Source organism: Podarcis raffonei, chromosome 7 (assembly GCF_027172205.1).
Source record: "Podarcis raffonei isolate rPodRaf1 chromosome 7, rPodRaf1.pri, whole genome shotgun sequence".
NCBI lineage: Eukaryota > Metazoa > Chordata > Lepidosauria > Squamata > Lacertidae > Podarcis > Podarcis raffonei.
In genome coordinates this window covers 70,980,639-71,007,013 of record NC_070608.1, presented here as the reverse complement: position 1 = coordinate 71,007,013, position 26,375 = coordinate 70,980,639, and the positions used below count along the sequence as shown (strand labels likewise).

At 43.4% G+C, this 26,375-nt stretch overlaps 1 protein-coding gene across 1 annotated transcript in view; it reads right to left on the bottom strand.

The window, feature by feature from the left end:
* Positions 1-26,375, bottom strand: part of CDH9 (cadherin 9) — a 133,127-nt gene that overhangs the window by 90,411 nt on the left and 16,341 nt on the right. The window lies entirely within an intron of this gene.

Genomic DNA, 26,375 nt, shown 5'->3' with positions numbered 1-26,375 from the left:
CCAGCAATGTCTTCCATTTGGTCTGTGACTTCTAGGCTCAACTTCAATAGGTTCCTCTTTCGTCCAGTAGGTTGTAATAGGTTTTGTGCCACTGCTTTCCCTAGGAAAACCCTATGTTTACCACGGAATAGGAAGAAATGTCAATCTGCAATATCTGATGGATGTTTTCTCCAACTCACAATAGATATCATGCCACCGATTACACGTTGCTTGTCAGCAACAGTAGGGTAGGCTGCCACCTGCATGCCCTGCCAGTGGATTTCTCGGAGGCGCATCTGAATGGTCAGTGTAGGATGCAGGATGCTGGACGCTGAACTGGATGGAGTCTTGGTCTCACCCAATAGGGATCTTAATATGATCATGTGGAAAAATTCTACAGTGGGAAGTGGGTTTCAGTGATCGTTTAAGCCTTGTTTCCGAGCACAATTCAAAGTGTTGGTGTTGACCTTTAAAGCCCTAAACAGCCTCGGCCCAGTATACCTGAAGGAGCGTCTCCACCCCCACTGTTCAGCCCGGACGCTGAGGTCCAGCTCTGAGGGCCTTCTTGGTGGTTTCCTCACTGTGAGAAGTGAGGTTGCAGGGAACCAGGCAGAGGGCCTTCTCGGTAGTGGTGCCCGCCCTGTGGAACACCCTCCCATTAGATGTCAAAGAGATAAACAACTACCAGACTTTTAGAAGACATCTAAAGACAGCCCTGTTCAGGGAAGTTTTTAATATGTGACGTTTTAATGTATTTTTAATCTTTGTTGGAAGCCGCCCAGAATGGCTGGGGAAACTCAGCCAGATGGGCAGGGTACAAATTATTATTATTATTATTATTATTATTATTATTATTATTTATTGATATTTTGTTTTAGAAGCCATTGCATCTGGAGTTAATGCAATAGTATAATCCTAGTCTTCAAACTCCATCCTCACCCCACTGCATGTATGTCGCCTGCATTATACTAGCAACTTATCCTTAATGCAACTTAACTTGGGCCTAGTGAATCTTAAAAAGGAATAGACTTTTATAGTGGATGTCTTGTGTTTTTCTTCTTAATCTCTGGATCAAATTCCATCCTGCAGGATATAGTCAAGCCATCAGGCTTGCTTTCTTATCTCTTTATTCCATCCGTAAGTTTTAGCATTACAACGGCAAATATTTTTACCTCTTCGCAGTTTATCAATAAAGCATTCAGTTCATATCAAGCATGAACAGGCATTTTAATGCACACAATTGGAAAAAAGAAAAAAGAAAAATGTTCTGAATGCATCCACTCAAGCAAGCCATTGTAAACTTTGGTTTCTTAAACACTGTAGTTGGACAGGTTTCCAGACACTCCAAGTGTCCCTGTGTTCCAGGGACAGTCCTGGATTTACAGAAGCTGTCCTGGTTTCTGATTTGATCCTGGAATATCCTGCTTTTTCTTAGGATGTTGCTGTTTTCATCGGAGGAATGTTGGAGGGTATGGACTTATGTGACCCCCTGAGCCAAGGAGATGAGTAAGCATACAACCTTTAGAAGACATCTGAAGGCAGCCCTGTATAGAGAAGGTTTTTTTTTTTATGTCAATGCTTTATTGTGTTTTTATATATGTTGGAAGCTGGGACAACCGAGTCAGTTGGGAGAGGAAGAAGAAGAAGAAGAAGAAGAAGAAGAAGAAGAAGAAGAAGGGAATAGGACATCCCTATTTTAATCAGAGAAATGATGTTTGAATGTAATGGTTACATGCACTGTTAATGTCACCTGAGAATGAGGATGAAGAATTCAGTGGGGATCTGAAGGAGGGCCAACTGGTGCTTAATCAATCTGGGAAGACAGGGGCACTTTCGGTGGGTATTTCTCAAGTCCAGAAAATATGCAAGTCACCTGCTCTGGATGAGGTTGTGTTCCCTTTGAAGAAGTAATTGTGTAGTTCATGTTTCTAACAAGAAACCCATGTTTTGTCTTTGGCTAGGAGTGCCTTTTACAAGCTTTGCCTGGTCCAAGACCTTCAGTCATTCCTAAACAAGGACAGTCAGCCATAATAGACCTTGGGGCTGGATTATTGCAATGCACTCTATATGGGGCTGCATTTTGCCCTAGCTCAGAAGCTCCAGCTGGTTCAGAACAGTGGCATAGCATGGGGGGCATGGGGCAGTTGCCCCGGGCGCAAAATTGCTAGGGGGTGCAAAAACACTCAGTGCTGCCTCAATACAGCTGCATGCTTCTGCCACTGGGCAATACTGAAAACAGATTCTCCATGCAAACCAGAAAGTGACCTCTCCAGAGAACGGAATGACTCTTATTTTCTTATTTCTCTGACTGCAATCTCCTGGGTGACATGGATGTCATTAGACAGTTGGATGCTCATGTGTACTCTGTCCATTTCCCTCCCTCCAACCCGCCCCCTCTGCACGGCCCCAGGCATTGGCAGTCCATGCTATTCCACTGGTGCAGAATGTAGCAGCTACACTGCTGATGGGGGAACAAGGCCAACAGCATATTGCACTGGCTGCCCATGTACTACTGAGCCAGTTTCAATGTCCTTGTTTTAATTTACAAAAGCCTGAACAATTTAGGTCCATGGTACGTTTGGGGCCACCTGAAGCCTTAAATCCCAGTTCAGTCACTGAGATTATTTGAAGAAGTGCTACTGGCAAGACTCATTTGACAGGGTTTTAACTTTTAACTCACACTCATGGAATGATGAAACTTCCAGGTCATGGAATTTTTAGGAAACTAAGATGGCAACTGCCAGGGGTCATAGCAGGAGTAAAGCTTTGCTTTAATTTTGGGAGATCAGCCATCATGCTAATGTGTCAGTCATTCTGGAGTGATGATTTAAATTGGGTAATTATATTAACAATGGATAAGTTCAACATTTATTTTCTGAGTAGGGAAGGGTGGATTTCAGCCAAGTAAAATTGCTTAGGGTCAGGCATATGTATATATTTGTTGTGCTACATCTTTCAAAGCTATTTTAGTGCAAAAGGTTCTCTTCAGATTCTGGAGGTGCACCAAGATGTAGCAAGCCCCGCTGAGATCAGTGGTGGGGATTTGTTAGCAATTATGCCAGTTTAAATGTTACTATAGCAATCACCATGGTAATGTGTTTAATTTGTTATGCAGAGTCATACACAAGCATGATACAGAGTTCACTCTAACCTCTAGCAACTTTAAAACAGAGCATGCACAATCCCTTGTCACCCTCACAGTCAGCTGACAATGAAAACGAACCACATTCTACTTCCTGTTGTTTAACTCTGCAGCATGCTTTAGAGCTCAGCATCTTGTCACTGCGGGAAGCCACTGAGCTGTTTCCCTATATTTTGCTGAACTGTTCTCTTGCTTTTCTAATGAGGCTGGCAAAAAATAAAACTCAGCCCACACTTTATTAGAAGACAGCAAAATCCCCCACAAAAATGCCATTTATTAATTTGGATGTTTCTATCATTTCATTTTGCAGGCTCACTGCACGTTGTAAAATGCTGTTATGCCATAAGCATTCCGCTGAAGGAAAGAGGACTGAGGGATGTTGACATTCAAGATCACCCAGTAGGTTGTGTTAGGTACATGTGCTTTGTAATGTTATATCTGACATTGAAATATCTGGGGTTTTTTAAAAGACTCTTTCTCCATCTATCTGGGCATGAATTATACCCAGACAATACCTCTTTAGTGAGAACTAGTAGTGGCAAACTTGGGGCTCTCAAATTTCAATGGTGCCCTATGTGATGCTGAAATTCAGTCATGTCCCTGCCCCCTCAGCCTCTTGCACTCCATTGTTTTGGTGTCCCCTGCAGGGCAATGCCCAGTGTGTAGTGGTTGCACAGGTGACAATGCCCTAAAACCACCTCTGGAACTAGGCTTCAATGCCAGAATGTTCTTTTTCAAGAGCTCACTAATTTTCTATTAAATTCAGTAACTAAACAATTAAATGACACATATCAAGATTGGAACTGACCCGCCTTTACTCTACAAGATGGACTTGTAGGAGTGGTTTTCCATCCTAATCCCTAACCCCTTCAGATCCAAGGCTACTGATAGTGAATGAGTATGCTGATAACCAGTGCAATTTTTCTAGAAAAAGAGGTGCCAGAATTGCTATTAACACCTCCCTTGTTCTCTTATAGAGTGACGCAGGTGGTGCTGTGGTCTAAACCACTCAGCCTAGAGCTTGCCGATCGGAAGGTCAGCGGTTCGAATCCCCATGACGGAGTGAGCTCCCGTTGCTCAGTCCCAGCTCCTGCCAACCTAGCAGTTCGAAAGCACGTCAAAGTGCAAGTTAGAAAAATAGCTACCGCTCCAGAGGGAAGGTAAACGGCGTTTCCGTGTGCTGCTCTGGTTTCGCCAGAAGTGGCTTAGTCATGCTAGCCACATGACCCGGAAAAACTGTTTGCGGACAAACGTCAGCTCCCTCGGCCAGTAAAGTGAGATGAGTGCCGCAACCCCAGAGTCATGTGCAACTGGACTTAACTGTCAGGGGTCCTTTACCTTCACCTTTTTGTTCTCTTATAATGACAATGTGGACCACCTGAGAGGTGCCAGAACTGAGTTCTGGTGAGTTCTGGCTGAAAAAAAGCCCTGCTGATAACCCACTTGCTGCCTTCTAAGGTAGAGAAAGGGGATTTGTCATTGTGGGTTAGTCACTTAGACAGGAATGACCAGCTGCACAAACATAAGATGGGGGACACCTGGCTTACCAGTAATACAAGTGAGAAAGATCTAGGTATCTTAGCAGAGCACAAGTTTAACATGAATCGACAGTGTGATGCAGCAGCAGCAGCAAAAACAAGAACAAAAAGGCTAATGCTATTCTAGGCTGCATCGACAGAAGTCTGGTGTCCCAATCAAGGGAAGTAATAGTACTGCTCTATTCTGCCTTGGTTAGAGTACTGTGTCTAGATCTGGGCACCAGAATTTAAGAAGAAGCTGACCAAGAAGCTGACTAAGATGAGGGTGACCAAAATGACCAAGGGTCTGGAAACCAAGTGTTATCCTCATAAGCCTCTTTTCCAGGCTAAACATACCCAACTCCCTCAACCCTTCCTCAACATTTGAGGGAGTTAGGTTCCCAAAAATCTTAAGAGCTGTCACATGTAAGATGGAGCAAACTTGTTTTCTCCTGTTCCACAGGCAAGGACCTGAAGCAATGGGTTCAAGTTACAAGAAGGGAGATTCTAACTAAACATTGGGGGGAAACTTTGACAGTGGACAGACTCCATCAGACGGTGGTAGTTTTTGGTAGTTTTTAAGCAGACGTTGGATGGTTGTCTGTCATGGATGCTTTAGTTGAGATTCCTTCATTGTAGTGGGTTAGACTAGCTGGCCCTCTGAGCCCGTTCCAACTCTACTATTCCATGCTTCTATGATTCTGGGTGTAGCCTGCTGGCAAATCAGAAGGGGTTGGGAAGGGGGAGGTAGTCAATATAGCTAGGGACCTATTTTATTCAGTGCTGACAAAAACCTGAGCTTCAAGAACTCAATTTCCATGAAGCCATGCTAAAAGAATAATAAAAAAGAATAAAAAGAAAAGAATAGAAACTACTCCATAGGACTGAGGAAAGGGGATAAGCTTATAGAGGACAGTGGTGCCCTAAAGAACTCTCAAACAAAACAAAACATTTTGTTGAGGCCCCTTAAAGATTAATTTAAGGGTTCCACTTGAAACCGTTGATTTTGCTGCAACAGCTATTTAAGATATATACACAAAAAAACCCTAAGCTCTTAAGCAGATTGAATAGAGATGCCTTGCAGATGTGAGCCAATCCTTTTACTGGCAGCAGTGAATGGGCTATATTATAATGTACGGTATCTGAGTAGTTTTTTTGTTTCGTTTGTCTAAAGTTACTTGTTTTGCATTTCTAGACCACCTGTCTCAAAATCTTGAGCAGAAAGCAGAAGCACATAATGCAGTAATGGTATTTTGGGTGGCAGGGACTGATGGGGTATTTGGCAGTGGTTGGCTCAATTGCCCAAACTGGATAGTTGAAGAAGAAGAAGAAGAGTTTGGATTTGATATCCCGCCTTTCACTCCCCTTCAGGAGTCTCAAAGCGGCTAACATTCTCCTTTCCCTTCCTCCCCCACAACAAACACTGTGAGGTGAATGGGGCTGAGAGACTTCAAAGAAGTGTGACTAGCCCAAGGTCACCCAGCAGCTGCATGTGAAGGAGCGGAGACACGAACCCAGTTGTTGCTCTTCCATTGCCTGAACTGTGCATACGTTAGAAGTTCTGCCTATCCTTGGTTGAGGCTTTCAGTTCCTCAAAACTCCCAGAAGAGGCTGAGGGAGGAAAAAAACCAAATTGGCTCATAAACAACAAGAGTATCACCTCTTCTTCCGGCATGTTTTTATTTCCCTTGTAGAAATGCTGCTTTTATCCAATGTGACAAGCCCTCTGACTCATAAACAGCTTGTCTGAAGTACGATATTGATACTCAGCATTATTTAAGGCATTTTGGTGTTTCACAAACACTATAACCTTCTGTCTGCCAAATGCTAAACAGAACCGCACAGAGGGGTGTGCAACATTATTTCCCACAACTGTCTGATATTATGAGCATCTCTCTATGAAATGGATGGGGGTCACCTCCAGCAACATTGTGACATGTAATTTATCAGGCCTCATGGTGGTGATACTAAATTTCTTTATTCCTCAATTCTTTATGAATGCTCAAATGCTGTCTTGACCAGTTACAGTTGCAGACCGCCAGTAAATCTGAAGACAACCAGCTAAAAATATCAGCATAAAATTGGCAAGATCGGTGGTTCAGGAATCCTGGGGAAAAGCATAGATCCCTGAAGACTGTCAGACTGATCACTTTTATACTGAGAACTATAACAACAAAATAACCTATGTGCATTCTAAAAGTATTATGATGCCAAAATAATAACAGATGGAAGCAGTTCAATTTAAAATGGAGAAAAATAAAATAACACTGGGGTGGCAGATCATTTAAATTAAAAAGGCAGGTGCAATTTGAACAATTTGACTGGGCCACACTCAATATTAATATAAGTACATGTTGGCTTTAATGTGAGTTGAAAAGAGCTTGTGCATAAAAAACTGGTTGTTGACTACATTTGAGACAACATTTGAATGTGGACAAGTTTAGAGCAAAGACATGATTTTGCACATCGCCTTGTCAGTGTGAATAATCTCCAAGCAATGCTGTAGGATATATGCACTGACCAGCACATGTGCAAAATGTCCTGACAGACAATATGCATAGTGACCGTGCAATGCAAGAATAACCTTATTCATCTGTCAGACTGTGTATCTTTCCTAAACATTACATGGGGACTATGCATTCTGACTGGCAAAATGCAAAACCCTCCATTGATGCTGTTAATTTGTGCACATTCCCTGCAATACCCAGTGAATGTACAGGATGGCTGGTATTTTTGCACATTCTCTATTCAACATCATCATCATCATTTTTCTTGTACTAGCCATTGGCCGTGGTACCTTTAGTACACAATCTGGAAATTACTAATATATAGAGAAGACAATAGAAGTAAACGGTACAATACATTAAAGAATAAACAATAAGATGATTATATGAAACATGTAATACCATGGAGTAAAACCCAATTTAAAGTAAAATTAAACTGAGCACACTCTTAAAACTTCCTACTTTGCACTAGTTCACTTCTGCTTGGAGTTACTTTGTCCCTAAAGCATGCAATACTAGTCTTCACCTCTGGAGGTGCCCTCCATTGTCTCTTAAGACAGAGGAATGTCAACAACCAGTCTATGAATAAACATATTTTAAGACAAAACAGATAATTTCTTGGTCAGAATAGGTTGGTAACTAGAAAAAAATATTTCTCAAGCATTTTCCCCCTGGGCCATCATACAAAGAACATTGCAATACAAAGTGGGTTGCATTCTCCAACTGTTTTAAATTACAGATGCAAGTCCTTTGGGAAACCAGTATCTGTCTGCATCTGCTGTTCAACATGGCAGTAGGAATAGTTCTAAGAAAGTCCTCCAGAGGGAAAACACTGTGTCTTCTCCTAGATAATAGATCTTTTTGCTTCTTTTGTCTTCCTTGAGATGGGGTGTGTGGGGAAATAATACCATTGGGGAAATTTAGATTGTTGTAACAACCTCACGTCTTCTGATGCATATAATCTGTCCCTGAGTCTAAGTGGGCTTGGAATGTGTATGTGTGTATGTGCTTCATCACACTAGTGAGATCAAGACAGAGAAACTGAGATGGAACTTTTCATGTCTTGATCCTTAGCTTTGCTAGGGGCTGGTAACAAATTTAACATCCCTTTTCCTTAGCCCATCCATTCTGTCCTTAAAAGTGAGTATTTTCCATTACATTTCTCCCACAGCCATGAAATAAGTGCACCTGAGAAGAACACTGATGTGAGAGCAGTTTGATGGTCTGTTCCTGAAGACAAGGATCCAGCATAAATGGGGAATAATGTCTGTCTGCAGAGAAGGTGAAAGACAAACTGCACCTGGATCCCATTTATAGTCCCTTCCTCCATATATAAGCCCTCCATATACAAGTTCTCGTTCCGCATTCACCTAATTACCAACATTTTGCTAGTGATGAAGAATATGTGGAATATCCAGCCTCATATAACCAGCATTGCTTGGAGGGGTTAATACCATAGAGTAAGCTGTTCTGCCACCCCATCACTCCCCCTCACCTTGGTAGGAAAGGTCATCAAGCCTTTGTTCTTCCATTCCACCATGTGAACCCTACCAGTAAGAAGGTCTAAGCTGGATTCTCCCAGCATAGACCACGTGGCGTAAGCAAGCCATCTTTGTGTTTCTATACAAATAATTTAAAGGCATTTACCATTTTGACTCCTAAGTTACTTTGCCTGTCTTTTCTTGCTGCTGTATGGAAAAGTACATGAATCTGAGCTTTGAAGAGTCTGCAAGCAAACCATATTTTTATCTTACCAAATTTGTGGTCTCTTTCTATGCTAAGGGAAGTGGGGAGCTTTGCAAGCAACTTCGAATGGGATATTGTAAAAGCCTAACAGCCTAGGACGCGGGTGGCGCTGTGGGTAAAAGCCTCAGCGCCTAGGGCTTGCCGATCGAAAGGTCAGCGGTTCGAATCCCCGTGGCGGGGTGCGCTCCCGCTGCTCGGTCCCAGCGCCTGCCAACCTAGCAATTCGAAAGCACCCCCGGGTGCAAGTAGATAAATAGGGACCGCTTACCAGTGGGAAGGTAAACGGTGTTTCTGTGTGCGGCTCTGGCTCGCCAGAGCAGCGATGTCATGCTGGCCACGTGACCCGGAAGTGTCTGCGGACAGCGCTGGCCCCCGGCCTCTTGAGTGAGATGGGCGCACAACCCCAGAGTCTGTCAAGACTGGCCTGTACGGGCAGGGGTACCTTTACCTTTACCTTTTAACAGCCTATATTTCCATGCTTTACTTTGCTGCATGCTTTGTGATTTTAAATCTCTGCTGGGGCTTTCTCAGAAAAGAGTACTTGCTCCAAACCAGGATCTAGGCAACCAGAGAACTCTCATTTTTATTTTACCTAGTATTCCGCCCCCCCCCCCCTGCTAAATTAACCAGGTGATATGTTCTAAATGATTGGTCCTTGCATGGCACCCTGATAATTCTGTAATGGGGAAGGGCCAGTGCTTAAAATTAAGAAATCAGTGCAAAAGACTGTAGAATCTTACATAAGTGCTATGAACTTTATTGGATAGGACCAAGTGGATCCTTCTCCATTCTCCTTTATTCCCATAAAGGCAAAATTAAGGATGCTGGAAGGAAAAGCAAATGGGAAATTATCCAAAACATGCAAAGCCATTACTCCCATAGGAGTGTTGAAATTGTGAGTAAACTTTACAAAGAGCAAAATATGAAAGACATTGGGCTGTAACCAGGGTTGTCCTTCTGTTCATAGAAGGGTCTATGATCTAGCAGTGGCTTCCATGAATAGAACAGTTCAAGCAGCAGTGTGGGGAACTGTGGAAGAAATGAGCAGTTTGCGGAACTCCTTCTTCCAATGCTACTTCTAGTTACATGGGGACTGCTACAATGAGTCCCAAACACTAAGAGTTGAAGGTCACATATGAGGAGTCCCAAATGAGCTTCCCGTGGCAGCCTTGCTTAAAGCAAAATCAGAAAGAAGTCCCAATTTATCTAGGGTAATAATAATTATTATTATTATTATTATTATTATTATTATTATTATTATTATTATTTATTATTTATACCCCACCCATCTGGCTGGGTTTCCCTAGCCACTCTGGGCAGCTCCCAACAGATTAAAAACATAATAAAACATCAAACATTAAAAACTCCCCTAAACAGCACACCTGCATTATTTCAGTGTTGCTAAGACCTCCTTGGTACTTTGAATGCTGGAACTATCAATCACAGTGGTCAGCTTAGCTGATCTTATTTGGCCCTGTTGGTGTGTTCTAATATCCCTTTCAAGAATTAATCCTGCACAGAAGCTATGGAAGCGTGCTGAGTTTACAAGAGCGGGTTTTAAATCAACTTTTCAGAGCACATCCAAACCTTTGTTCTGCAAGTCATCTGCCTCCAAGGATGTGCTCTCATTTATCTCAAGACAATCATGTCAAGTGCTTCTCTTCTCTCTATTGTGCGTGGAATTTTTTTCTTTTTGGTTTACGAGCAAAGGTTATATATTTTCTGTGTGTGCATTGCTCGTTGTTCATCAGTGAATTATAGCCTTGGCTCCAGTATTCCACCATTCTGCATTATTACAGAGTACTACCGTATATAAAAGCTCAAAGTGAATCTCAGTTGGATATCATTTGGAGTTTGTTTCTTTGACATCCATTAGTCTAGACTCTAGAGTAAAAAAAAAAAGAGTCATGCAATCTGAAGAACCTACAGATTTATTGTGGCATGGGCTTTTGATCTTCAGAGGAATCACTGTAGATTCAGATTTTGAATTTCATTTAGAGCTAGTCCCTCTGTTGCCTTTGTTGTTTATTGGTAAGAGTATCATTATCATAAAATATAAAGAACTATGAAAACATAGGCTCTTAAAAGGCATCAGTGCATTGGCATTTAAGCTTGAATGTATACATAGACCTTTGGGCACTACTGCAGACTTTCTTTCCATTCACCCACTGAAATGCGAAATGATTTATCTGTATATGGGATGGGCAGATCAATCGCTTTGGAGTTAGAAGGTCCTGCAGCATGGTGTAGTGGTTAAGAGTGGTGGACTCGTAATCTGGTGAGCCGGGTTCACTTCCCCGCTCCTCCACATGCAGCTGCTGGGTGACCTTGGGCTAGTCACACTTCTCTGAAGTCTCTCAGCTTCACACACCTCACAGAGTGTTTGTTGTGGGGGAGGAAGGGAAAGGAGATTGTTAGCCACTTTGAGACTCCGTAAGGGGAGTGAAAGGCGGGATATCTAGCCCAAACTACTCCTCCTCCTCCCCTTCTTCTTCTTCTTCTTCTTCTTCTTCTTCTTCTTCTTCCCAGGTTCAATCCCCAAACCCCTAGATCAGGCCAGGACCTGAGCACAAGAGCATTCTCCCTTCCAATGGCTTCCAGCACCTGGTACTCAGAAGCATTGTGGCCTCCAGACTGTGGAGGCAGAGGATAGTCATTATGGCTAGAAGTCATATCCTTGTCCTCCTTGAATTTGTCTAATCCTCTTTTAAAGCCATCCTTGCTTAAAAGTAGTAGGTGATGGGAAGGAACCCATCTCTGGGTGGGTTCTGGAGAGTCAGAGTAGACAACAAGACTCAAATACATTGGGTAGCAGGCAAGTCTAAGAGATGCTAGAGATGTGTTCTGCCCCCTTTGTGAATTCGTGTGCACTGATCTGATCAGCACCTCCTGGACCAATGCACAGATTACAATGCATGTTATCCTTCACATTTCACACTTATCTGGTTTTTGCAATATGGTTCTTCCCTGAAAAGAGCGTACTAAAAGCTTCACACAATTAAATATGTATTGAAAGGAGTACATAAATATGAATTTTCACATGGATTTTTTAAAACGCAAGTTAATGCGGAAATGAATGGAACAGACTTCCAAACAAACGAATGCCTGTGAAACTAGCAAAAGCTTGAAATAGATAGATCTACCCATCCTTGTGTACCGAATGCAAATATTTATTAATAGCATTTCAAAAGGAATGCACTGAGATCCTTTGATCCTCTTTCCTCCATTCCTTTTCCAAAAGTAGTTTGGCCATTTTTGCTTTTCCCCCCCTTACAGATGCAGAGCGAGTCAGTCGGGAGCACCAGAATATGCCTCTTTTGAAAGGTGTGAAAAGCAGCCCACACTCAAGTGGCTTTTAATTTGTGCCGGGCATATGCAATTTCTTTCGGCCTCATTTTTTAAAAAAGTTAGTGCTGATCCGCTTAAAAACAAGGAGTCAGCCAATACAATCTCCCTTTTACTTTCTCCCTGCGTCCTGTGTTCTTTATGTGGCGTGAACTCCTCTCGCAAGACCCTGCCTGCCTGGGAAAATCTTGTCACAACAGTAAATGGCAAAAGAATGTCTATTTTTATACAGGCTACAGATTTTCTGTGTACAGAATGATTATACTTTACAAGATTCTGTTATAGAAAAACATGTTTTATTCACTCTGTTTACCACTTTAGACAAACAGAAGCTCATTTTGCGATGCTAAGGATATGTCACTTTTGTGTGGGTTTTTTTTTCTTTTTTTATTGCTAGATTCAAAATATGTGCCATCCAAAAGAGGGAGCCACAGGACTTTGCTAGACCTTGAATTTTAGGTTACTTCCATGACTTCTTTTCTTTTTTAATCCCATGCCCTTTGTAACTGTAAGAACATGCAGTTGAGTTTTCTATTGCTCTGCTGCAAGAAGGAGCAAAATGACGTATGGCTAGAACCAATGTTTGGGGCACTTTGTTATTTATTATTGTGCTGAGCTGGTATGAAGATATTTAACCTTCTGTTAAAGGTAAGTGACCTTAACCTAGTTTGCACACTGGAGGGAAAAAATATTAAGGCGGGAATCAGGAATTAAGGTGAATAAAACTTGGGTGTTTTTTGGCGGGTTTTTTTGAAACCCTTAATTGGCCTTTGTTCCAGTATTAAGCAATATATTGTTGAGAGGTCTCAGATGAGGATTTTCAGCTCAAAAAGGAGGGGTGTGGCATCGCTAAGGTCTCTCCAATCTAGAGTGATTTTTTAATCTTTTTTTTGGTGGGGGAGATAAAATTCCTTAAAAGTTTATGGATGGCAGCAGTGACAGTCTCTCTCTCTCTCTCTCTCTCTCTCTCTCTCTCTCTCTCTCTCTCTCTCTGCATCCAGGGCATTCTGGTTTGTTTGTTTGTTTGTTTGCTTGCTTGCTTGCTTTTGTCTGTTTTCAAAGAAAATTGTTGAGAATTCCACAGCTGCCTGTGGCAGCAGAGCAAAAACTAAGCCAAACAGAAATATTTCTTTGAAAGAGAAAAACAAAAATGGCCACTGTTGTCGGGCAGCCAGAGTTATGCATTGATTAATGCATTTTACACTAATATATTATTAATAATAATAATTTTATTATTTATACCCCACCCATCTGGCAGGGCTTCTCCAGTGACTCTGGGCTAATGTTTGATGTATTACAGTATTTTAATATTTTTTTGGAAGCTGCCCAGAGTGGCTGGGGAAGCCCAGCCAGATGGGCGGGGTATAAATAATAAATTATTATTATTATTATTATTATTATTATTATTATTATTATTCTCATTATTATTCTCTGTTGTTGTTGTTCTTGTTGTTGTTATACTTTTTTGAGCCAAGAACTATATTATAAAATTCAGAATCTGATGGATAATTAAATTCCAATCTGTGTAGTAGCTTGTGGGGTATGAAGTAGGCCACATCATTCAAGAGCCGGATGAACCAATATTTCTGCTCCATCCTTAGTGCACAGACTTGCATTTGTGTCACTTGCCCTTGTAAGCTGAGAATTAACGGCATGAGAAATAGGAACACACTGGGCATATATGTGGCTGCTCGTGCATAAATAAATGGATGTGGAACAGAAAGTGACAGTATAAAATTGGGCAGCAAGGGACAGAATGAAGGCATGCCTCAGTGCCTTGCGAAGAGGCATGGATTCAAATCCTGTGGGGTGCCTCACGGAGGAGCACCAGACAGGGCTCACAGTTCAGGAGTGAGGGATATCTCTGCATGCAAAGTCCCAGACTGAATCCATCGCATTTTTAGTTAGCAGAGATGGACAGACCTTTTTCTGAGGTCTTGGAGAACCTCTGTTAGTAAGGTGGTCAGCATAAAATAGCTTGATATGTCTACCTGGCCCAAGTTGATTCTAGCCACATAAACAGAATGCATACTGCAGTATCAGACCCTCCAAGCGTCCCTATTTCCCAGGGACAATCTGGATCTACAGAAGCCATCCCGGTTTCTGCTTTTCCTTAGGATGTCCCTATGTGCTCATAAGGGATGTGGGTGGCACTGTGGATTAAACCACAGAGCCTAGGGGTTGCCGGTCAGAAGGTCGGCGGTTCAAATCCCCGCAACAGGGTGAGCTCCTGTTGCTCGGTCCCTGCTCCTGCCAACCTAGCAGTTTGAAAGCACGTCAAAGTGCAAGTAGATAAATAGGTACCGCTCCAACGGGAAGGTAAATGGCGTTTCTGTGCGCTGCTCTGGTTCGCCAGAAGCGGCTTAGTCATGCTGGCCACATGACCCGGAAGCTGTACGCCGGCTCCCTCGGCCAATAAAGGAAGATGAGTGCCGCAACCCCAGAGTGATCTGCGACTGGACCTAATGGTCAGGGGTCCCTTTACCTTTATGTGCTCTATAAGAGATCCTTGTCGCCCCCCCCCCCCGGTAACTCAGCAAAGCCCACATGCTGGTGGAATGTTTGCAAGGAGTCTAACTGCATAAAAACCCATTCAGGCCCAAGCCAAACAATCTACATCCAACATTAAACCTGAGAAGCAACTGCTATGTTTGCAGACCCTGAAAGTGCCCCTATTTTCCAGGGACAGTCCTGGATTTACAGAAACCATCCCGATTTCTGATGTGATCCCGGAATTTCTTCCTTTTCCTTGGGGGCATCCCTATTTTCATTGGAAAAATGTTGGAGGGTATGAAATTATGTGAACCCCCCCAAGCCATGGAGATAAGTAACTATACAACCTTTAGAAGGCAACTGAAGGCAGACCTATATAGGGATTTTTATTTTTTAAAAAATGTTTAATGTTTTATTATATTTTTATATATGTTGGAAGCTACCAACATATATAATTGGCTGGGGCAACCCAGATTGGCTGGGGCAACCCAGTCAGATGGGGTATTATTATTATTATTATTATTATTATCATCATCATCATCATCATTATTTTCATCATCATCACCACCACCCATGGAATAGGATGTCCCTATTTTCATCAGAGAAATGTTGGACGGTATGCAATATCAAGTTCTTACATTTCATTCTTTAATTTGGAGACCAACGGCAAGTGAACATTTCTCTGTCTTCCTTAAAATTTGACGCGGCTGTTTAGTATGTCTTTGGAGCCTGCTTTTTCTGATCAGGACTTATGAGGATTTTCCTTTCATATATTTCTCTGTTGCTCCCACCACATTCTCGCTTGGGTATTAATATTCAGAAGGAGAAACGGCATTGCTGTTTTGCTTTGTAGTCATTTGCTTCTGAAGTGTCAACGTTCGTCTAAAGAGCCAATATTCTGAAGACACTTGATTAGGCATTCCATGTTGCAAATGTTCACATTTGCAACAAATCATTGTTTACCGATGGAATCTTGTAGAACATAAACCGCAGGGCTTTGTAGTGCTTGCTGAAAAGGCAGTGGTTCTTTAAGCTGCTCTGATCAATACATCTGACTGAATGTTTTTCATAAATAATTCTATAATCCATATGTTCATATTAGCTTAACGATAAATTTTCTCTGATCTCCCTTTGAATAATACAGAGCCCATTTAAGAGAGCCTGAATCCCTTCCCTTTCTGATTCTCCCTGTATTTATAGGCTTGGGCAATGTACACATTCCCGCCTTTGCTTTAAGAGGCCATGATTTTGACCTTGTATTTGTCTTACGGCTGCAGTCCCTACAAGGAATCAAAGCTGGATCTACATATACAGCAGAACGAAGCGGCAGTGTGCCAAGCTGGCATAAGTGCAAGGCTCCAGGCTCCATTTATTTCAGCAATGCACAACATTGGTTTCTATGAGGTGTACAATAATGTTACAAAAATATCTTATATAGCAACCGCTTATTTCATTTATGTGCCACAAAGACCAAATCAGAAGGCCACCTCAAACTTGTGTAAACTCGTGGAGAGACCTACTGGTTTAAGGACTCAAGTTACTCTTGTGTCTGAATTTCACATGTTGATCATACCCTCCACAAGGGTAACTCTGATAAAAATAAAGGTAAAGGGACCCCTGACCATTAGGTCCAGTCGTGGCCAACTCTGGGGTTTTGCTGACCAGAAGGTCGGCAGTTCAAATCCCCGCAATGGGGTGAGCTCCCATTGCTCGGTCCCTGCTCCTGCCAACCTAGCAGTTCGAAAGCACGTCAAAGTGCAAGTAGATAAATAGGCACCACTCCAGCAGGAAGGTAAACGGCGTTTCCGTGCACTGCTCTGGTTTGCCAGAAGTGGCTTAGTAATGCTGGGCACATGACCGGGAAGCTGTACGCTGGCTTCATCAGCCAGTAAAGTGAGATGAGCGCCGCAACCCCAGAGTCGTCTGAGGCTGGACCTAACGGTCAGGGTCCCTTTACCTTTACCTTTAAAGTAGGGTGGGTGGTTGACCAAACCCTCTCCCTCCTGTGCTAGATTCCACCAACCCATCATTTATATAAGGCAGCATTCAAAATGTGATTTATCTACCTGCTGGTTGGTTGGTTTGGCCAGGACTTCAGCACCTCATTCTACTGTACCTGTAGAATGCTTCAGTCTCATTGAACTCAGTGGATCAACTTCTGCATTAAAGCAACACAACAGTATTTTCTTTAAAAAAATCCTTTCCTCAACTATTCGTCTATTACGGATTCTGCGAGCCCTATAGATTTCTTTGAAGACAAATTAATGAAGGACTAGGGACGCGGGTGGCGCTGTGGGTAGGGACGCGGGTGGCGCTGTGGGTAAAAGCCTCAGCGCCTAGGGCTTGCCGATTGAAAGGTCGGCGGTTCGAATCCCTGCAGCGGGGTGCGCTCCTGCTGCTCGGTCCCAGCGCCTGCCAACCTAGCAGTTCGAAAGCACCCCCGGGTGCAAGTAGATAAATAAGGACCGCTTACTGGCGGGAAGGTAAACGGCGTTTCCGTGTGCTGCGCTGGCTCGCCAGATGCAGCTTTGTCACGCTGGCCACGTGACCCGGAAGTGTCTCCGGACAGCGCTGGCCCCTGGCCTCTTAAGTGAGATGGGCGCACAACCCCAGAGTCTGTCAAGACTGGCCCGTATGGGCAGGGGTACCTTTACCTTTTACTAGCTAGTCAATGGTTATGAGCCACCCATGACAACTGTAGGGACCCTTCTTATTCACTGTATATTTTTGAGTTCCAGACGCTGGAAACAAAATGTGGGTGGCCCTTATGTCCCATATGTGAATTTCCCTGGAGCTTCTGGCTGGAGATGAAAGACTCAGTTTTGATGAACCTTGCTCTGATTTAACGAGTCAGTCCTTATGATCTTGTGGGAATGAAGCCTTAGTGGTTTTGGTTTTTTTGCAAAGGAAAGAAAACAACAACATTTGGTTGGCAAGGTTTTTTTCTTTTCTTTTTACCTTGTGCAATTTATTTCTTGGTTTAAAAGGTAACAAGGAAGCATCCGAGCATGTAACTATATAAACAAGCCTGAACAATATTCTTATACAGAAATGGATAGGATGACCCTATGCCAAGAGGAATATAAGGATGGTACTGGCAGTAGCAGGGATGCGGGTGGCACTGTGGGTTAAACCACTGAGCCTAGGACTTGCCAATCAGAAGGTCGGCGGTTTGAATCCCCGCGACGGGGTGAGCTCCCGTTGCTCGGTCCCTGCTCCTGCCAACCTTGCATTTCAAAAGCACATCAAAGTGCAAAGTAGATAAATAGGTACCACTCTGGCAGGAAGGTAAACGGCATTTCCATGCGCTGCTCTGGTTCACCAGAAGCAGCTTAGACATGCTGGCCACATGACCCGGAAGCTGTATGCCGGCTCCCTCGGCCAATAAATCAAGATGAGTGCCGCAACCCCAGAGTCGGCCATGACTGGACCTAATGGTCAAGGGTCCCTTTACCTTTACCTTACTGGCAGTAGCAACCCACTGAAAGCGTAAGAAGCCAGGTAGACTCTTTTGTAAAGATACTTTGAGTTGCCTGTGGCAAGAGAAGTTGTCTAATAAATTTAATAAATTATAGTACTAATCATCATCATTATCACTCATCTGTGGGCCTCTTGTTTGTCTCATTTGTATCGTACCTACACTTTAAAGAATGTAACATAAGGAAGCAAAAACTGCATTCCTAATATTCCACATAAATTTGGGAATAAAGGTTATGATAAAGGCCAACTTAACTTGGATTTTTCACTACGGTGCCTCTACAAAGAATACTCCTGTGTGTGGACACCATCCCCCTGTCTAATGAGCACTCACATTTTATATGTGGGTGCCCTTTGTGGGATCGCACGCAGGGCTACAGTTTCCAGGGAACTTACTAGAAATAGGGAGCTGGCTTGCTTCTCAGTGTTATTATTCGGAGGTTCATGCCCAGCCTCAGTAATCAAGTTTCTGGCTGGGTGGTGAAGCCAGCCCCAGTATGAATAGGGGGTAGAGCCGACAACAGCCAGGCAGTCAACTCTGGAGATTCACCCTCCCTACTCTCCCTTTGTTTAATGTTTCTTGTTTGCAGGTTAACCTTTTCTTCCTGTTTAGTGGGCGCTGCTGTGGTCTTTGACTGGTTGCTGTCGAAGGACCGGGAAGAAATTTTCCTGTATTGGCAGGTTTTATCTTCCCCATAGCAGTTCATCATGGTTATGGCCTTGGGTGGAATCCTTTAGTCTTTTCTTCCCTATGGGGGGCATGTAGTGGTGACTCACCCCCCTGCAGCAGCGAATCCAGGGTCCCCCTCTTAAAGGGGTTATATATAAAGGTGTCACTGGCCATACACAGAAAGGTTGTCAGTGTACTCCCCTGCATGTGAGGATATGGGCTTGGCTGCCTGCTACACTTACATCTCGCAGAGCACCCCCATATCCCATTTACCCTGATGAGCCCCAGTTCCCCCAGCTGGGGGGCTGGGAGGGATACACACCCAAGGCCTAAGCCAAGGTCTTCCTACATACGGAAGTTTAAATAAAGTTGTGGCCTAATTTTAATTCCATAACATGAGTCTTTATTGCTTTCTTGTGATCCCTGGGGGCTGGGGCTGTCACACCTGGTCACGCCATGTTCCAGAATGATGCTAGATTTGAGACCTTATGGAAATTGCAAAATGGTGGCCTACATTGAGGACTCTCCTTCCTTGGAGGTTTTTAAGCAGAGGTTGGATGGCCCTCCATCATGGATTCTTTAGCTGAGATTCCTGCATCTCAGGGAGTTGGACTAGATGATCCTTGAGATCCCTTCCAACTCTACAAATCTATGATTCCCTGACTCTCTGCAATGGAGAAGGCTGGGGAAGATCCCATGTGTTTCAAAATCCTGGAAAACCTGAAGATGCAAAAGCTTTCTCAGGTACAGGAGTCTTCTCAGCTGTACCATGCAGTGAGCTACAGGGATGGGAGTTGAGTTATTCTACTCAGGCATGCTCCCCACTACTCACAGGCTTAAATAAGCCCTATTCAGACTGCCCAACGAAGGTTTCTTGCAGCAGCAGGAAAAAAAGTACTGCTGTGCCACTTCTAATTATAAGCCTCTCTGGAAGAAACTGTTGGAGAAATGCTGCGCTCCCTGGAGAAATTAGAAGAAATGTTTTCCCCAATTTCTCTGGCCACAAATAAGGTAGAGAATTTAGAGGCGCCATTTGCACACAGTTCTTGGTGGGATGCGTAGTCTTGGGGACTGTGCATTTGATACAGATCTCTGAAATGTTTCTTCTCATCCCGACCTGTGGACTGTATTCAGCACTGTCTTTAGCATATGCACCGCCGGGGTGCAAAGATCCACCCAGCGCCACAAATTTTGATGTAAGAGTTAATTTCGTGTGCACGGCACCATTGTGAATGACAAGTGCCGTCGTTGAGTCTGACAAGCGCCACCATTGTGAATGGCAAGTGCAACCGCTGGCATGGTGCGTCTTTGGTAAATGAGCTCACAAAGTCAAAAGTCCTTTAGTGAAACAGTAGGTATACATTTCGGTAATACCTAGTTATATATGTATTTTGTTTTTCTAGTTTTATCAAAATTGTTTATTATTTCATTACAGGTGGATAGTTAAGAGGTTAGGCAGCTTCAGCGGCAGGTGCCTGGCACCCCCCAGAATTCAATGCCCGGGTGCCCCGCACCCCTTGCACCCCCGGGTAAAGACGGCCCTGACTGTATAGCCGCAAGTAAGGGCCTCCCTGCAGGTTGTATTTGGAATGAGTAATGCCAAAACTGTCTCTCATTGTGTTGTTTCTGGAATTTGTTTTTTCCTGGGGTTTGCTATGGCTTCTTCTTGTGATGTATTTTGATGTTTTCCAACATCAGAAGACTTGGAGCAAACGACCAGGTTTTTGGCATCCAATATGAGAGCTGGACTCTCAAAAGTGCTGAGCAGTGAGTGTTGTTTTAATTGAATCACCTTTGCTCGCATTTACAGAACAGTTCAGTTGGCTGGTAAATAGGAGCAGCACTGTTTTATTTATGCTTATGACACCTTTGAAAACCAGTCCTTAGGCATTCATAGAACACCAGGTGGGCTTATTAGAAAGATTCCCATTGAGTTCACGGCGTTTAATGCAGATCAGTCATTTTCAGTTTTTCTTCTTTTCTTTGCCTTAATTTACTCCCTCAGCATATATTTTTAATGTGCCATTTAAGAAAAGCATGTTTGTGCAGGATACTATTATTGCTTAACATATTGCTTACGGATTATAAACTCCTGCAGGCTATGCAGAACAGATCAGTACGGGTATCAGCTAACTTTGGTTTATTGTACCATTCTGAATTGTTCAGCATGCTGCAGTAAATAGGCTCTTTTGTGGGGATCTAAAGTGTGGAACATCTTCCAAACAGATTCTGGTAGTAGAGTTCCAAAGTTGTTGTCAGAATCTGACCAAGCCAAGTGAGAGAGAGAGAGAGAGAGATGAATTGCAGAAGAAGCAAGCCTACTGATCCAATTTATCCTTCATTATCAACATCAAGTCAGACCCTGAAAATCTTCCTCAGGAGTAGTGGCTGTTATTGTTGTGTGGAAAAAGTGGAACAATCCATATATGCTGCTCTTAGCCCCTTGGTTCAATATAATAATAATAATAATAATAATAATAATAATAATAATAATAATAATAATTTATTTGTTCCCCAGCCACTCTGGGCAGCTTCCAACAAAGATTAAAAATACATTAAAATGTCACACATTAAAAACTTCCCTGAACATATGATCCGTGCTATTTTTCTAGAAAAAAGATGTGCCAGAAATAACCATAAACCCTTGTTCTTTTATAATGGCAACTGAGATGTGCCGGAACTGAATTCCAGTGAATTCCAGCTGGAAAAAAAGCCCTGCATGTGATGCTGGTGGTGGTGGTTTTGTGCTGACTCTGAAGTCAAATGCCCCCTTTCCAAAGAGAGTGAAGCTGGCAATTCAGAGTGGGAGAGGGAATGGCCCTCACAACACCCAACCGACAGAAATAAGAGTTTGTGGGGTGAGTACCCCTCTGGCTCAAGAACATAATGTTCTCCCACATTTGACACCCAGGACAGTTCCCCTCCTCCTTCAGAGCTAACAACCACTAAAAACTGGCTGTGCCCTTCTAAATGCAGTAGTAACTCTTAGTGGAGGTGGAGCTTGCTGCCATTTAAGGCTCAGTTTGAAGATAGCTGCTGTAGCAACATCTGACTTCTATTTTCATGTCTCCAGGATGTTCTCTATATAGTGGTGACCAACATAGCCGTGCCCCCAGTTCTCACAACAGAATGTGTTTTGCTGCACTGAATCAGCTATCTCAAGCTCACCATTTCATTTCTCACAGTGACCAACCAGCTAGCTCTCAGTAAAGATCAGGTTTGTTTGTTTGTTTGAGTAACAATGTTCAAGAAAGCAAAATGCTGCAAAATGCAATTACTCCAGCTTCTAATCCATGATGACAGTCTCCATTTTAGGCCGTCCCATTGGTTCCTCCCTCCCCCAACACTGATTTTGTGATAGCAGCAACCAATTCCACACTTGTCTGGGATGCACTGATTATGTCCTGTTTTGCTGCCAGCTACACTCACTTTGCTGGAGTCTTAGATCTAATCTTTATTAGCTTTCTGCATCAGTGGTGTACATATATCCACACCCCTTTACAGATTGATTGATTGATTGATTGATTGATTATGAAAGAATTTGTTCCTCCCCTTCTCCCCATTTGCAAATGGGCCTTGTCATGTTTAGTGTCAAGATCAATGCAGCCATAGAGTTTTTTGTGCTACGAATGTGGAATGCAAGAACCCAGTGCAAATATTAATGGCTAGCAGGCATGCCAAGTGGCGGGGGCTTAAGAGTCTTCACACACACCATATTTCTCAATGGGGGGCTGGGCACCCCCCAAATCCTGGGGCCCCGCTCTGCCTCCTTCTTCCCTCCCAATGTGACAAGGGGAGGAGGAGGCCCTCCGTGTTTCCCATTCCCCACCCAGTGCACGAGCGACAGCATCATGGCCGCAGGACACCTGCACACCCTGGCCTGGTGCATGAACACTTGTGCACTTGGTGGGGGATGGGACGCATCATGTGACATGTAACGTGACACATCACATGATGCACCCGCAATGTGGGGGGCAAGTTGGCACCATTGATGGCTAGACTGATATTGACAGTAGATGGAGCTAAAAGAGTATTGATGTGTATATCTTTATCAATAGATACACTGATGTTTAATTCACCATGTTTTCCATGTGTGTTCGAATGAATGAAACATGATACTCTTCTGCCATTCTTTAAGCACATTTTTTTCTCCGGCTTAATTTTGGAGCGGCTTTTCTCCAGATTCCTTTGCTACATGCTAAGAAATTTTATCAGAGGGAATAGCTACCCCTCATTGTTATGTAAATTATTATAACCTTGTCGTTCATGTCCTGTGTCAAAAACACTATCCACAGAAACTATCACTAGCCCTATCAACAGATGGGCATCATGTTTACTGAAGGAAATATAGACAAACAGTGAGAGTCACCACAATAATACTGAAACAAGTGTTGTACAGGTATGTCAGTACCCATTAATTCCTTGAAACTCTTCCTGTATACATTTTTGCAGATAAAGATAACTGAGCCCATTCATTGGAAAAGAAATGAAAATATGAGCATCACTTTTAAACAAAATGCAGACAGTGCATGTGGCTTTTAAACATACTTCTATTACCGTTGTTTGGCAGGCAAAGTTATATGGCAAGGTGGTGACTCTGTGGACAACAGACTGGATCAGGCCTACCAAGCTTTTTCAGGTGATCTGTGAAGCCCTGAGCCAATTTGGTACTTTCCAAAGGCACCTCTTCCTGACCTTGCAATAGCTCCTTGTCTTCTTGTGTGTTGCCACTGCTAGTTCAGAGGTGCCCAGGAAGAGAAAGGAGCACAAGGTCAGAAAGTGGCACCTTTGGAAGTTATAGTTAAAAGGTAAAGGTAAAGGACCCCTGGACTGTTATGTCCAGTCAATGGTGACTATGGGGTTACAACATCCATCTCACTTCAGGCCGAGGGAGCCGGTGTTTGTCCACAGACAACTTTCTAGGTCATGTGGCCAGCATCACTAAACTTCTTCTGGCGCAACAGGACACCATGACGAGTGCCAGAGCGCAAGGAAGTGCCATTTACCTCTGCACTGTAGCAGTACCTATTTATCTACTTGCACTGGTGTGCTTTCAAACTGCTAGGTTGGCAGAAGCTGGGCCAGAGCAACGGGAGTTCCACCTGTCACATGGATTTGAACCGTCAACCTCCCAATCAGCAAGCCCGAGAGGCTCAGTGGTTTAGACCACAGCGCTACGCACCCCCCCTTTGGAAGGTATACGCATCACACTGCAGTGTGAGTGAATACAAGTGTATAACTGCATGCATGCATTTGATTGATTGATTGATTGATTGATTGAGTTTATATCCCTCCATTTCTCCTGACTTAGGAACATATTTGTGTGTGAGAGAGCGAAAGAGAAAGTTGTGTGGCTGCATGCTTGACGAGTGTATAAACTGTTTGTGTAGGTTTGTGTGCTGTATATGTGGTGCAGCCGTTAAGCTAAAAAATACTAGCCACCCTGGTATATAGAATGTTTTGTAGATATCACTCTGTGTGTGTTTGTGTGTGTGTGTGTGTGTGTGTGTGTGAGAGAGAGAGAGAGAGAGAGAGAGAGAGAGAGAGAGAGAAAATCACAGTTCTAGTAGTTTCAAAGAATAATAGAATATTAGAATTGGAAGGGATTCCAAAATGTGAGTAAATATGAACATCGTGCTCAGGGTGTAATGCCAGCCTTCTCTGCCATTAAGTGATAGGTGTATTGATTCAAAAGAATAATAAGGATGGCCCATTATAGGATACTCACTGGAATGAATCCCTCATTTCATCGATTGTTGTTAAGATGTGCACATTTCTTATGCCGTCACAATGAGCACTTCCAATGTGTGTGCTTTGCTCCAATCTCTTTTGAAATTCAGGATTCCTTTTACTGCCTGCTAAGTGCCCAGGCTGACTAGCATGAAATTTAATTTGTGCTAATCAACTTGAGGTGAGGGGAGCAAAAAATTAATGGGTCTCATTTTATGTTACATTTTTACAGCAACCTCTCCCCAATTATTTCCCTTAATAAAACAATATGTTTTGTATTGGAGCCTTTCTATACTTCACAAACCCATAATTTAAACACTAATTGTGCGGTGGGGGAGAAAGCCACGTAGCTGTGGCGCTTCCCAGCGATAGCTCTGAGAGAAGTGCTCTGTTTCCTAAGTTGGCTGCAAGCGCATTTATAGCATTGTTTACCTCATAAAGCTGTAGGTGTTTACTGGTGGGAGGGAACATCCTCAAATGCTCCTGGTTCCTGCTTTTTTAATAATAATAAAAACACCATAAAGAATCCTACTAGACGAAACCAAAACTGCCTCTGGCTCATCACTACATCGCAAGCAGCAAGCAGTTCAATACCTTTGGGAAACTAGCAAGCAGAACATGGAAGCAAAAATCTTTTTCTGTTGCTTGTCTCCTCCTGCATCTGATATTCAAATGTATATTACCACTGAACAGGGAGGTCCATTCAACTATGAAAACTAAAACCTATTACAGTGGTACCTCGGGTTACATACGCTTCAGGTTACATACGCTTCAGGTTACAGACTCCGCTAACCCAGAAATAGTACCTCGGGTTAAGAACTTTGCTTCAGGATGAGAACAGAAATCGTGCTCCGGCGGTGCGGCGGCAGCAGGAGGCCCCATTAGCTAAAGTGGTGCTTCAGGTTAAGAACAGTTTCAGGTTAAACATGGACCTCTGGAACAAATTAAGTACTTAATCCGAGGTACCACTGTACTATATCCCTTCTAAAAGAAATAATAATATTTTTTAGAGAGAAAGGGATTAGAAACTATCTGAGTTAGTGACATGGCATGCCCTCCAACATTTCTTTGATGAAAATAAGGACGTCATAGCCAGCCGTGTACCTGGGGGGCAGCATTTACCTTGCGGGCAGCTTGCCAGAGCCCAAGGTGATGCCCAAGTCCAGGTGCCCCAGAGCATGGCATGTCTTTCCCCAAAGCAACACGACCTGGGGCTGTGCTTGCAGGGCGCTGAGCTGCTGCGTCCTCCCCAGCTGCCAGAGGGCACCTGAAAAGGATGCAGCTGGCACTCACTGGCCCTACAATCTGAGATGGACCCGCAGCACACCTGAGCCACAGTTTCTCTCCCTGCCCCCTGTGTGCACCTGTCCCGGGTGCCCAAGCGGCTAGCTATGCCACTGGTCCTATCATACCCTCCAACGTTTCTCTGGTGAACATAGGGATGTCCTAAGGAAAAGCTGGGATATTTGGGGATCAAATCAGAAATGTCTTCTGAAAATCTGGGACTATCCTTCGAAAATAGGGACACTTGGAGGGTCTGCTTTTGTGGCGGTGGGTTTCAGAACTTTATCATGTGTTTTGTGAGGGGAAACTTTGTTTTCTGTGTCCTGACTGCCATAATTTGGCTGTTGATCCTGGCTTGCATAGCAATTGCATGTGCTCGCCCCTGCTATGGCTACATGGTACCATATGGTAAGAGGGCATTGTCCATTGTGTCCTCTTTAAGTAGGGCAAATTTGTGTGACACCCAGGATTGCTCCCTCAGTCCTGTC